Below are 12,260 nucleotides of genomic sequence, written 5' to 3' on the forward strand. Positions count from 1 at the left end.
TTTTCCAAGCTCAGCATGAGGAGGTGACCATTTTTGAATTAATAGATTCCTATTTCCCTTATGACAGACTTTAATAGAACATCTCACAACGAGTTTTAAGTAAACAGAATTGCCCAGGAGTACCTTGATTCATAAGCATGATTAAAATGGCTTATTAAATGTGAAAGCCATGCACTATGCTCTGATGAGACACAGACAGCCAGGCTGGGGCAAATGTGTCTGTGAGAGTGCTGCCCACCTGCAGCCATCCTCCCCATACCACACCACACCTCCCAACCAACTGAGGCTCACAAAGGCACAGGTGTATGTTGAGCCCTCACCTATCCGAGGCATCAGAGCCACATTCAGACTTTGCTGAGATGCTTACTGATATCTCACCCACAGATAATTCCAAGCCCACAGGAAAACTACTTTCAGACCTTCCTGCTAACCAAGGACCGGTGTGAAGAAGTGGAGGGCACCAGGGCACTGCAGGCAGCAGACAGACTTGCAAGCCTCTCATGTGCTAGGCAGGTGGGTCTCTGGAAAGCGGTAGGCCTCCTGTCACCGAGAGGAATAAGGCTTGGTGCAAGGAGATTTGGGTTTAAGGCAAATATCATCCACTTCAAATGGCCAGCCTGGTGATACCTGTGACAGAGAAGGGAACTAAGCTCCACACTGGCTCATTCTGGAGGCCAAATGAGACACAGCATGTAAAGCTGCTATGCAAACTTGAGTGATCTATGTGAACACCAACCCTGGTGTGATGGTTAAATTTATGTCAATGTGACTGGGCTGCAGGGTGCCCAGATATTTGGTCAAATATTACTTGGGGTGTGTTTGTGAGGGTATTTCTAGATGAGATTACCATTTGAGCTGGTAGGCTGAGTAAAATAGACTGCCCTCCCCAGTGTGAGTGGGCCTTATCTGCTGCTCCACTGAAGGCCTGGATACAGCAAAAAAAGTGGAGAAAGAAAATTTGCTCTCTCTGCCCTGTCTCCAAGCAGGTGTATCAATCTTTGCCTTCAGGCTTGGACTTGAACTGAAACTTACACCACTGGCTTTCCTGGGTCTCCAGCTTGCTGTGGCAGATCCCAGGGCTTCTCAGGCTCCATAACCACATCAACCAATTCCTTATAATACGTTTATTTTATCTCTTTAGAAAAACAGATAAAAATACAAGCACATCCTATTTATCTCGTGTGTGTGTGTGTGTTTGTGTGCGTGCGCGAGCATGTGTGTGTGTGTCTATCTTTTATTGGTTCTGCTTCTCTGGAGAACCCAGCTAAAAATATCTAGTAATTCCCAGAACCACACTGATAGCAGGTAAAGTCTTGGCTAATGCCTGCTTTTCTTCCCAGCCTTCATAGTCTGGCACTGGCTCTTTAAACACAGCACAGTACCTGGCATGCAGCAGGTATGCAGTGGGGAACTGCTGAAGGAATGGATGACCTATGCTGGAGAGAATTTTACAACGTGCAATGTATTTTTACAGATTTAATTTTATCTCTATGACAACTCTATGAGGTAGCTCTTATGATCTCTATCTTACATCTAAGGCGACAGAGGTTCCGAGAAGCCAAGGAACCAGGCTAAAGAGTATTAGGTGGTAGTATTATCCATTGAAGGCCTGGACAGAGCCAAAGAGTGGAGAAAGAGAAAATCTGCTCTTTAAGATACAAGCTCAGATCTGTGGCACTCACTGACCTCCCTCCCTCTCCCGCTAAAAGGCTCTAAGCTTCTCACAGACCCCATGCTTCTCTCTCCTGGGGTTTGACTTCGACAGAGAGGGGCTGAATATAAGAATTAGGAGAAACCAGGAAACCTCTAGCATCAAAACAAATCACCAGACTTCCATCACGCTGGAAAACTTTCATCCCTCTCACGGCCTCATGGACGTCAGCTGAACAGGCAAGTAGGTGAGGGCTTGAAAGACTCCTTTGGGAGCTGAGGGCCCTTCACAGAGACCCTGGTAAATATTACTCAACAAGCTCCTCTATCCAGGGACACATTTATCAACTGAATGCAACTGCCTGCTTGGAGCTGAGAAATCGGCTTGTCATTCAGCGCTTTGCAAAGGGGAGAAGAATTGCCTGGGACCGGTATCAGCCTCCATTATCTTGCGGTTCTGTTCTTACTGTCAGCCACAGACCAAGCTCTCAGAATCTGCTGCTTAATGGGGTTGTTTCCTATTTCCTGACCCTTCAAAGTATTAACACTGAGGGGAAAAACAAACAGGCGATGTCACAGATAAGGGGATCTCCCATTTACAAAACAAGCCTCATATATCTATAGTAGGAGTCCCCAGTGCCCCGCCACCAGTCCTCACAGTACACCCACTCTCCTGCACCCATTTTTCTGATCGGCTTTAGAGACGGCACATCTGGTCACCACAGGCCCTGATTGAATTCACACTGCTTCAACAATGGTTACTGGGTGGGGCCCATGTGTAAGAACATAGGGGCTAAACAGATGAGAGTCACATTAGAGCTGCCTTCAAGGCGCTTACTATCTAGTATGACTAGTATTCTTAAGAGTTCTTCCTTCTTACTAGCCAATCCCTTTTGCTCCAATCTCTATTAAAGTTAACAATTCTTTAACTATTTCTGTTCAAATTACTGTACAGTTTCTTATTCTTGCTTTGATACTGACTGACACATACTGTATGTTAATTTAAAAAATAAGGCTGGGCCTGTAATCCCAGCACTTTGGGAGGCTGAGGCGGGCGGATCACGAGGTCAGGAGTTTGATACCAGCCTGGGCAACATGGTGAAACCTCATCTCTACTAAAATACAAAAAATTAGCTGGGCATGGTGGTAGATGCCTGTAATCCCAGCTACTCGGGAGGCTGAGGTGGAAGAATTGCTTGAACCCAGGAGACAGAGGTTGCAGTGAGCTGAGATTGTGCCACTGCATTCCAGCCTGGGTGACAGAGCAAGACTCTGTCTCCAAAAAATAAATAAAAATAAAATAAAATAAATCCTGCTATGACCAAATCCTGGGAGGAAGTCAGAAAACTAAGATAAGCTTTGGTGCCACACACTCACTCATCTGGTCATCAGGCTGACCAACCCTCAAAAACTCATTGTGTAACTAGTTCATGCCGGACACTCAGTTGGGGCTGGGATTACTTCAAATAAAGAATGCTTGTGCCCTTGAGAAGCCCAGAGAAGCTCCTAGATAGGCAGGCTAATATCTGCAACATGAAAAATAAATTATTACATAGTAGTACATGTATGTATAGAGAGACTGAATGAACAATCAGTACAGGATGAGTCGGGGAGAGGGCAAGAAAAGAGAGGAGGAGAGAATAAATATAAGGATGTGAATAAATAAACAGCGGCTGTACAGAAAGAGCCCCTGAAGCATTTAATCTCACGGCCCCAATTTTAGCCCCTATTCTGATGGCCATGATCTGAAACGGAGAAGAAACAATAGACACATTGGCTTTGCAGACAAAACTGGCGGGCATAGCTCAGCAGAGGATAACTTGAGGGAGAGAGGGCTGTGAGCTGGCTGGCAAGGCAGGAGGAGTGGAAAAGGAGGGCACTCCTGACCCACCAGCTGCCCAGCCCTGGCAAGCTAGGGAGGCACCAAAAGCTAAGGCTCTGCCTGTCTTTTCTTCCCAGTCTGCTTACATTCCACTCCTGTGTACCCAGCTCTGGACCCTTGGCCCTGCCTACCTGTCTTGCCCTCCAGACTTGGCCACACACTCTATTTCTCCTTCCCTTATGGGTCTCTAGACCTAAGGCTTCTGGCTCAGACGTCCTTCATGGGCCCTTTCTACTCTTGGAAAGGCCCATGACTTGACCCTTGTCCATCAGCCAGAGTCCCAGCTGGACTTCGCCCTAGTCCTTTGCCTGGAGTTGGCTAGAAGGTTGAGGTCTGGAGGTTATGGAGAACAGCGAAGGCAAAAGGTCAAAGTCAGTACAAGCTGGCCTAAGTGCAGGGCAACAAGGTATACCTCCTGGTGAGGGCTGAGAGGGAGCTAGAGGGAGGGAGCAGTCCAGAGGCAGGCAGTAGCTGCTTACGGTACCCACCTGCCCTGCCAGCATCTGTTCCAGAGACCCTGCAAGAAGCCCAGATCCTGCCTGCTCTGGGGAATATAAATCATGCTGTCACCAGAGGCAGTCTCCAAAATGCTGTTCACATGCAGCTTTCCCCAGAGAGATGGAAATGGCCCATGAATCAAGCACCTCGGAGCTGTGCCAGAGCTCATCCTGTTCTTGGGGACAGGGCTTGGCAAGAGGCTCCAGATAGGATTTTCATTTGCAAGCATGGCCACCTGATCTCTCCAAGAACACGCTCTCTGTCATTCCCCTGACAGTTGCAACTGAAGCTCCACAAGGCACACTTTTATTTATGTCTCAACATCTTTTTACTAACTCATTCTATCTCCATTCCCCACCTGCCTCCAAGCTTCTTGTGCACTGATAACCAGTTATTTGCCAATGACCAACCACTCGCAACCCTGAAGCTGGAAATGACAGGTGAGACAAAGAAGGACATTACATAATGGTAAAAGGATCAATGCAACAAGAAGAGCTAATGATCCTAAATATATACATACCCAACACAGGAGCATCCAGATACATAAGGCAAGTTCTTAATGACTTACAAAGAGACTTAGACTCCCACACAATAATAGTGGGAGACTTTAACATCCCAATGTCAATATTAGACAGATCAATGAGACAGAAAATTAACAAGGATATCCAGGACTTGAACTCAGACCTGGAACAAGTAAACTTAATAGACATTTACAGAACTCTCCACCCCAAATCCACAAAACATACATTTTTCTCAGTATCACATCACATCTATTCTAAAAGTGACTACATAATTGGAAGTAAATCACTCCTCAGCAATTGCCATAGCATTTCACAGGTTTAAATGAAATACTGGTTGGCTGCTTGTTTGTTATTTTCCTCCCTTATTCCTTCCTGTCTCCATTGTTAAGCACATTTATTGGCATAAAAGAGGTTTTAATACTGCATTTTTAGACTGCATTCTAGCCTGGGCAATAGAGCAAGATTCCCATTCTCTCTCCCTCTTTCTCTTCCTCTTTCTTTCTCTCTTTCATTCTTTTTTTGTTTCTTTCTCTCTTTTTCTTCCTTTCTTTTCTCTCTTTCAAAAAAAAATAAAAAATTAAAAAAAACAAAAGATTCTACTTCTAGAAATTGCCTCCCTGATTCAAAGGGTCACATATAGTGACCATCCTACCCACAACTGGTGACTGTACCAGAGGTAGATTCCTGCTCTAAGCTTGGCCTATCAGATTCCTTTCCCCAAAATCTGTGCACTGGAATTCAGGGGAGCTGAATGTAACTTCCTGTGGCTAGTTCTATAGGCTGTGGGTGAGCACAGGAGCCATCCAAGGTGGCTATTTTCCCACTCTGGGATTAGGAGCAGAGAGCAGTTTGCACCTCCAGCTACAAACTGGAGGTCTGCAGCGGGACATGCCAAATGAAGCAGCTGAGCAGTGATGAGAACCAGACTGCCTCCCACAGCCCAGGGGCTCCCACAGCTTTCCTCTTCTGTTCCAAGTTTGCCCTTGGATTTCATGGGACTCCTCATCCATATAACCTTATTAGAAATACCCCTCTTTGGATTAAGCAAGGTTTGTGGAGGATTGTTGTGGGGGGAGAGGAAGGGCAGGGCAGAGAAGCGTCCTCAGGTCAAGTGTCTTTACTGCCCAAAGCCACAGCTGTCTAGTTGCTCTGGCATCATTCAAATTTATGGGCCAAGCTGGAGAGTCAGCGGGTAGAAAGAGTATGAGCTGCACACCAGAGCAAGATATGCTAGAACCATCCAAGAGGGCAGGGACAAGTGAAGGCCATTCTCCTCAGAAAATTCCTCCCAGTGGGCCCAGTACCATATTCCAGACTTCATGTCCAGAGAAAATGTACAGCCAGCACAGTCTCCAAAGTCAAATCCATTGCAGGGGCCAGTAGTGGGGGCCCTTCTAGCATTTGCTGTTGACACTGCCCAGGGGTATGAACAGTTTCCCATCAGAAGGCCAGTCACTATCACACATTCACTGGTCTCTCTGGAAATGCTTATATTTGGATGAAGCTAGATTTAATTCCTTTCTCTTCCTGCACATCACTCTAGAAATTGCTTTTCTCTGTATCCTCTCAAGGCTGTAATTTATACTATTATTTAACAGTTGTTATTTATAGAATGAACCTTCTGTTGGCCAGAAGGCAAACGATTACATTAACCTGCTGAGAATCTATACACACATGAACAGAAAACACACCTATGAACAATCAATGAATTCTATGTGCTTTGGTTGTTAAACTGATAAGACAATAAAAGTCCATTTCCAAAATGCTTTCTTAAGGACATTTGAATTAAAAAACAAACAAACAAAGTCTTCTGGCCTCTGGGATCCAGAACAATTGTGCATTTTTAACTCAGAAGCATTTTTGTACACATCCTTCTAATCTCATGGCCTGGAATTATCTAGTCTATACTTAAGTGTTAAAGAAGAAATACAGGTTTTCCCCTAGCTTTTCTTTCTTCAGTAAACACAGTGATCAAATAAATAAGGTTTCATTTCCGTTAGCTCAACAGCTTGCGTGCATGAATACAGAAAGACTGTAATAGATTGAAAGGCCCCATTACTTGGTGTCTTATTTTTGAAATCTTTGCCGAGAAAGTGTTGGCAATGGAGTTTTCCCTGACAATGTGGCTCTCAAACCCTCTCCTCCACCAATTAGGTTTAATCACATAAATAAGGCTCCAGTCAACCAACATGAATGCTGTCTAGTACAGGTTGAGTATCCTTATCTGAAATGCTTGGGACCACAAGTATTTTGAATTTTGGATCTTTTTGGATTTTGGAATATTTACCAGCTGAGTACCACAAATCCAAAAATCTGACATCTGACATGCTCCAGTGTGCGTTTCCTCTGAGCATCATGTTGATGCTCAGAAAGTTTTGAATTCTGGAGCATTTTGGATTTTTGAATTTGGGATGTCCAAACTGCAGTAGAAAGACTGGGCTCCTGGTCTCTGAGAAGTGAAGGTGAGGAACCTGAAGTGTCCAGAATGGAATGTACTCATTCACTCACATATCCTGGAGACCCTGTAAAGAGCAAGATGCTATGAGAGATTCTACCAAGTGTCAGAGTCTGTGCCCCCAGAAGTTCTCAGCCCTGGAAAGAAGGTGAATGTGGACAGATATGCCTCCACCACAGGCCAGGAGGTAGCAAGTGTCCAATGCAGAGAAACACGAGCTTTGGGGCGGGAGAGGTGCCACCTAGTTAAGGGAGGTCCTTTATGTACTCTCAGAGGCATCAACAATTGAGACGAGTTGAAGAATGAGCCAGGACTGAAGCAAGTTAGGACAGCAGTGTAGGATATCTGGGGGGTGGAGGGGCAGGGTTAAGACACAGCTAAAGCAAAACCACCGACATGGCATTAAGATAAGACACAAATCCTTTCAAATTAATCTTCCAAGAACCAGCACCTGGATTAGGCCTTAACTGTCTGAGTCCACATATGTTGTCCACCACCCAGAGGACAGTGCAAAACCTGGGGTCAAGACTGCTGTCATCTAGCAGCAGTCTAGCTTTCAAATCTTACCTCCCATCACTGCCTTAGACAAGCCTGCTCCATCCAAACCAAGCACTGTCCATTCCACAAACACACCTTGCAGTGGGCCACCTCCCTGCCTTGCTTAGGCCATTCCCTCAACCTAGACTCTCCCTCTTCACCAACCCTGACCTGCTATGCATGTGAAAACTAAGCCTCTCCCTCCAAGACAAGCTCTAATGCCTTCCCTTCTAGAATACTTCCAGTGAACACCTCTGGCCAAAAGGGAGCTCTCCATTCTCTGTGTACCTCCAGAAGCACCTACTAGGTGAATAACTCCTTAAGATCCAGACCATAAGGAGTATTCAGTCTGCCCATCTTTGCCCCTGATTGCATGGACAGATGTGGAGGCATGGACCCTGTCTCATATGTCTCTGATGCTCATAAGGCCTAGCATCAGGCCTTGGCTACAGCAGAGCTCAGCACAGGCTATATAAGGTGGCTATATAAGGACTCCCGAAGGCCTCCTTGACCTCATCACCTGCACCTGGGAGACGTGCCACAGGAGCAGTAAACCACCTTCAGAACAGCTGCAAAATGGTTTTAAGTCCCACCACACAGGTTAGCTTCCGTACCCTCCTGAGGATAACCAAGTCAGTCACTGGAAAAACAAAACCGGCACCCTTAAGTAAACAGTGGCTTTGCAGCAACTGTAAAATGCTTTTCTTCCATTTCCTGTCTAGAATCTTAAAGTTCTTCCTGTGAGGCGATCAGAGAGAAGAGGAACTGTTACAGAAAGGAATTTAAAATTTTTTAAATTTTATTTTAGCAGGGGTGGTTTGGGGCCAGGTTTTTGGAGCAGCAGAAGACTAGTGCTCTTGGAGGCTGGTCCCAAATCCATGGCACTTGGCTATTCCTTCCCCTCCCCCAGCCAGTTGAGGACTGTATGAGGGGTCACAACGGCCCCATTTAATCATGGGGTTTGTGAGCAGATACACATAATGTGAGGTGGTAAGCATATGCAGCTGTGAAGGTGGGGTGTCTACAGTGTGTGGTAGCAAGGGCACAAGGTAAGTGTGTGTGAGGGGTGTGTGCAAGCACACTGGTGCGTGAGGGGGGTGCAGTGGGCTTGGCACATGAGAGCTGTGTATGAGTGCATGTTCTGTGAAGTGTGTGTGTGGAAGTGAGGGCCTGTAGGGAAAAGCATTCTATCAGGTGAGTAGTTCTGGGCCCTTCCACTGGGCCTCTGAAATAAAGTACCCATTCTCATCTGTAGGGCTCCCCAGTTCCAAACCTAAAGAGCAACAGAGTTGAGACACGTTATTGACAGCTGAAGTCAATTACTGATTGTCAGGTTCCTACTTGCATATTACCATGATATAGCTCAGCTGGGAGGTAGAGCTTCTTATCTTTGTTAAAGACGCCTAAAGGGAGACTCAGAGGAGCTCAGGCACTTGTCCAGGGTCCCACAGGTAATAACAGCAGAAGTAGGCCATGGAGCCAGGTGAGCTTGAATCCAGCCTGTTTGTTCCTATGTCACCATCCCAGCCTCTAAGGGCTCAGAAGCCACCTAAACCAGGACCACATTTTCTAAAGGCAATTGGGGCTGAGAAGCTCAAAGTTCACAGAGGCATTTCCATTAGCACAGACCTCCTTAGCGGCATCAGCTCCCATATGCTATGAATACTTTTAAATTTCATTTGATTCTGTGTTCTTGTAGAAAACACAGGCTACTATAACTGAAAATGGTCTTCAAAGATCACCATGAGGTCCATTTCCCTTGTTCACTAAGAGCCAAGAAGGTCCCTGGGAAGAACATTTGCATATATTATGTACATGCTACATATTACTTAGAAACATTTATACATCAAACGGTTTGAGATGCATGATGGTAGAGTGTGGGGAGTATGGGCATACATTTTACCAGCTGTTAAAAGAGACCTGCCTAAGTCAGTGTTTAAAGATTTTTGTTTCCTACACATGCACTAATACATGTTATATTAAAAAGCCAAATGACCCCTTTAACAAATGAAAAAGAGATGAGGGTTTAGGATAATGAGAATATTATAGCAAAACTCATACTGTGCCTGCTTCTAATGGGAGTCCTACAGTGAGACCTCCACGTAATGCTGTAAGAATGCCCCCCTCAGAGTTGTTATAAATACAACAAACCCTAATATGTCATAATGAAAATGCATATTCTAATACAACATGATCTCCTTAATGAGGCAAACTGGAGGGGGTGTGTGGTAGCTTTATTTATAATCCTCTAAATTTAGGTAAATTGCACACATTTTAAGTTTCTATACAAATAGTGTCACCAAGAGCTATCAAACCAAGTCTATTTGGTCTGGATAAGAGACCACTTAACAGAGACAGTCAGGGTGTAACCAAATGTCAGGGAACAACCAGGGGGAGGGGAGTTATTTTTCATATGGGACATGGTCCTTAAAAGCTAGAATTGACTTTTAAAATTACTCCATATTCCCTAGATCTTTTGTAAAACCACCTAAAACTGAACAACAAGTCAGAGGGAGAGTGCAACTCCCATGCTCCTGGAGGAATCATGGAAAGCCTTTGCAATCCCCCATCTCTGCTGTTTTTCAAACAGTCATATTTGTTATTATCTAAATTGAATTTGGGTGAAACAGTTTCCTGTTTGCCTGCAGTATTTGTTTTCTGAGAGGATATCCAGAGACATCGGTTTTCTGAAACAAGTCAAAGTAACATAGGATTTCCTTTGTTAATATTGACGTCTTTTTACCTCTGGGAGGGAACCTGTTTTCTTTTTCTCTCTCGCTCAGCAAAGCGTATCTCCTTCTCTCTCTAATTGGATTTCTACAAGGATCTGTTTTCCCTTCTCTGTTCCAGATGCTTGAGATACAGCACTGTACAAAAAGCTGCTGGCTGATGTCGTTCCTGTCTTTTTCTGCCACATTAACCCGGTAGGGGGTTTAACAGCCTGAGATTGTGAAAAGCTGTTGTCAAGTCATGAAAGCCCCCAAACACAACTTAAATGGTTATTAGCTAGTGGGAAACGTCCCCTGCATTCTAATCCTTCCATTTAAATAACAATAATAAAGAAAATAATAACAATAAGAGTAAACTCCATGCCTTCGAAGCCATGATTATACCCTACCACCCATCGTTCACACAGTCTACAGCCAATATATATGGGGCCTAAGGGTGAGGTGTATGGCTTTTGGCTTGGTGGGCGCTTCTGATTCTGCAGCCAGCCAGCAGGGGTCGCCCAAGTCATCTAGCAGTTAAATCGGAGCTTCCATGACATCCTCGATAATTCCTTTAAAATAAATCCAAGGCACAGACAAAAGAGCCAAGGGGGTTCCTTGCTGTATTAAAAGCCCTGAAACACATGTATTTGCCAAATAGAAAGGTGCAGAATTAATTGGAAAAGAGATGGAATTTGTATTTCCAGCTCCCTTGGGGGTTTTATAATTAATAAATATTTGTTAAGTCTTTAATAAGTATAAAGTACCATATATGTGCAGAACAAAACAAGCTTTTGCTGGCATCAGAATGTACTTATAATGCATTCTGTACTTGAACAAAAGACATAAAAGTTAAGAATAAGCAATGAGAGCAATGCGATACAGTGGCCCTTTAGCAAGTGACAGGCATTTCCTAAATTATTGCTTTCCTCACAATGATCCATCAAGGTAGACACTATTATTATGCCCATTTCATAGATTTTTGTTAAAAGCTGCCCTCCCCCAACAAAGCTCTGCAAGATTCAGTCACTTGCCCCAGGAACCCCAGCCAGTGAATGGAAGAGACTAGATTTAAAGTAGGCTTTATATCTAATCTATCTTCTCAACTCCCAAACTGGTGTTCTTTCTACTGCCCTATTGTACAGATAGCAAAATTTAAGTATTTCTTATGCCAACAATACTAAAGGAAACGCTACCACAGAAAAAAGACCAGCTATTTCAATAATAATTAATGAAGTACAAATTGTATAGGTAATACAAAAAAACTGTGTTGGCTATGGGGCTTCTGAAATAAGGTCTCGAGTGTTTTTATTTCCTTATGTATATTCAATACTTTATAAAATGTCTACAGATGTGAAAATTATAGTAAATATGTTCTGCAGTTTTAATTGCTAAATGATTACAAAGTAACTAAACAAGAGGTGGCAGGTTGCCCTGTGGCTTTATTCATCTTTTTCTGGAGAGCAGCAAAATCATAAAGTCTTCTCCGACACAACAGGTTTCTATGGTTACACGAGACGTAAATATATTATACGTCCTGTGCGACGTGAAAGGACCAGCCAGGCACTGTGTGCAGCAGACCCCCAGAGGGAGAGCACTCATGTGGATGGCACTCCACAGCCAGCTAAATATTTGTTTCTAGGTTTACAACAGGGTAGAAGCAGGAATAAAAGCTGTTGGTGCTAGAGAAATTGTCTACATCACTCAGCAAATGTATCGGCATGTTGGCTGTAAAGAAATGCAAAGAACGAAATGGCTTCTGCTTTGTCAGCCTTGAAAACCAGTCCTTAGTGAGCTGTGAGAGGCAGAGGCTTTGTCCATCATCCCTCTGGATGCAGGATGGCCTGTCTTCTCCCACTGAGCATCTGCACAGAATCTATGCGTATCCAAATTATTCCGCTGGTGGTTTATATGTTTTTTTTTAACCTTAAAGAAGCATAATCAGATAGTGGCTACTGAGAAGTCAAATAAGAAAAGTAGTTTCCATTCAAGAGAGGATAGGGTCAGAG

At 44.2% G+C, this 12,260-nt stretch overlaps 1 protein-coding gene across 6 annotated transcripts in view; it reads right to left on the reverse strand.

The window, feature by feature from the left end:
- TTC28 (tetratricopeptide repeat domain 28) overlaps positions 1-12,260 on the reverse strand; it is a 708,603-nt gene that overhangs the window by 52,920 nt on the left and 643,423 nt on the right. The gene's annotated exons all lie outside the window — the stretch shown is intronic.

This window comes from Callithrix jacchus, chromosome 1 (genome assembly GCF_049354715.1).
Source record: "Callithrix jacchus isolate 240 chromosome 1, calJac240_pri, whole genome shotgun sequence".
Taxonomy (NCBI): domain Eukaryota; kingdom Metazoa; phylum Chordata; class Mammalia; order Primates; family Cebidae; genus Callithrix; species Callithrix jacchus.